The sequence below is a fragment of the Symphalangus syndactylus genome, chromosome 23 (assembly GCF_028878055.3).
Source record: "Symphalangus syndactylus isolate Jambi chromosome 23, NHGRI_mSymSyn1-v2.1_pri, whole genome shotgun sequence".
NCBI classification, from domain to species: Eukaryota; Metazoa; Chordata; class Mammalia; order Primates; family Hylobatidae; genus Symphalangus; species Symphalangus syndactylus.
In genome coordinates this window covers 34,303,006-34,305,187 of record NC_072445.2, presented here as the reverse complement: position 1 = coordinate 34,305,187, position 2,182 = coordinate 34,303,006, and the positions used below count along the sequence as shown (strand labels likewise).

The 2,182-nt window shown below is 56.0% G+C and overlaps 1 pseudogene; it reads left to right on the top strand.

Moving 5' to 3' along the window:
• The first annotated feature begins 712 nt into the window (after nucleotides 1–712).
• Nucleotides 713–1,765, top strand: LOC129473120 (uncharacterized; annotated as a pseudogene).
• The last annotated feature ends 417 nt before the right edge of the window (nucleotides 1,766–2,182 follow it).

The window sequence follows — 2,182 nt, the reverse complement described above, 5'->3', positions numbered from 1 at the left end:
GTTACCTTGAATTCCTGGTGACCACATGTTTTTATGTGGAAAACCTGGGGAAAGTTATCTCTCTCATCTATCCTGCTTTTTGTTTTTTTGTTTTTTTTTTCTCGGTTGGAGCTGCTGTTCAGATGATGCTTTTACTATGTAGGAGAGAGTTTTTGTTAAGGATATATTTGAAGGTTGGCTTTTCCACATTGTCCCTCATTCTTTGACCTTGGCAAAGTGTACAGTAGATTTTCATGATCATTGCATACTTCTTGTCACCAAAATGTATCTTTTATGTTTTTAAATGCATTCATTTTACACTTGTGACTTTATCATTGACTTTAAGAGGTAGAAATAAAAATGAAAATTAAAAAAAAGAAAATGAATGAGATCCACACACCTGCTTGTGTGAGACTATCACGGCAACGGCGACACCCACGGGCATTGCTGCCTTCACGGAGAGGGCCTGGAAAACTCAAGACTGTCATGGAGGTTCAGTTCCACATGTCATGGAGGTTCAGTTCTCCACCCTTCCAGGGTGGTTTCTCCATGAAATCGTGTGTGAGCCCAGAGAGAAACTTTCAGTTTTTATAGAATTCTGGAGAACTCAGAGAGCCAGCCCCAGAAACCCCCTTTCCCGGCCGATCTGGCCCCCACTTCACCTACCACACAAGGCCCTTTGTCTGTGGTTTCTGGCTTCCGAGGACGGGTTACCCAGGGCCCTTGCGTGCTCATGCATATTCATGAAGGGGTGAAGCTGGTGGGTCTTCATAAGGGCCACTGGCGGGGTCGGACTCCTGACTGGACCTGCCTGCAGCACAGAGGCCAACTGAGGCTCACGGGAGACGCCGGCCTCTCTCTGCCCGTGTCTGTCCGTGAAATTCCAGCCAGGTGCCCTCGCGATGGCTCTCCCGACACCTTCTGACAGCCCCTTCCCCGCTAGGACGAGGATGGCGGAGGAGACTCCTTTGTAACATGAACGAAAAAGATGCCCTGCCAGCGTACTTTGAGCGGAACCCGTATCCGAACTGGCCAGAGAGACCTGACTTTTGGAGTCCAGGATTCAGATTTCGTGTCAGAATCGAAGGTCCAGGCATCCAGGCCAGGGTGGCAGGGAACCCGCGCACGCAGGCGGCCTGTGCAACGCGGCCCTCAGCAGGTGACACCCTCCCTCCTTGGTCGCCTTCACCCACGCCAGGGCGTGGGGAACAGGGGGCTTTCGTGAACCAGGCAGCAAGGGTCGCCCCTCTGCTGCAGCCCAGCCAGGCTTCGCAGGCAGAAGGAATCTCCCAACCTGCCGCGGCACAAGGGGATTTTGGGTTTGCTGCCCTGGCTCCTTCGGAAGTGGCGCTGTCCCACCCTCAGACACCTGGGTGACCTCCGCACCCGAACAGATGGCAGGGCGACCAGGACCCGCAGTACGGTGGCTTTCTGGGTGCGTGCTCAATGGGACAGCTTGGGCCGCTCAGGCTGAGTCAAATAGATGGCAGGGGGACCAGGACCCACAGCACGGCGGCCTTCTGGGTGCGTGCTCAGTGGGACAACTTGAGGCGCTCAGGCTGAGTCACAGGGGCAAGGTGTGCTTGCGCCGCACACGTCCCACACGAGTCCGTATTGGGGCTGGGGCCAGGGTCCCCAGGTCGCCAGGGCGCGTGGGAACGCGAAGTTGAGGCACATCTACCTCCGCAGCTCGCGCCCATGGAGGCCTCTGCGTGTCAGAAGCAGATGTAAGCCATCCAGGCACCCTCCCAACCGCTCCAGGAGCTGGAGCGTTCATCTGCAGTAGCATCCACCCTGTTATATGAGCTCCTGTCGACCCCAGAATTTCAGCAATAGGCACAACCTTTCCTAGCAAAGGAGCCACTGGGGGAGTTGAAGGATGTGGAAGAGCCCGCTTTTCTGGAACCACTCCTCAGCCGAGAAGAACACTGGGCTCAGCTGGAGGAGCTTTAGGACGCGGGGTTGGGACCGGGTGGGGGCAGGGCGGTGGCCCCTCTTTCGCGGTGAACCTCTGGTTCGGCATGGAGACCTGTGTCTTCCCTTCCAGCTGACCTGTTTAGGATCCCTGAGTCCAGGTCCGGCGAGAGACTCCACAGAAAGGAGGGCTGTCATTCTTTCCTGAGCATCCCAAGGATTTCAGAGCCAGCCCAGGTACTCAGAGATGGGCCATCTACTGCGCATGCGCGGGTCCGCGGGCAGCCGG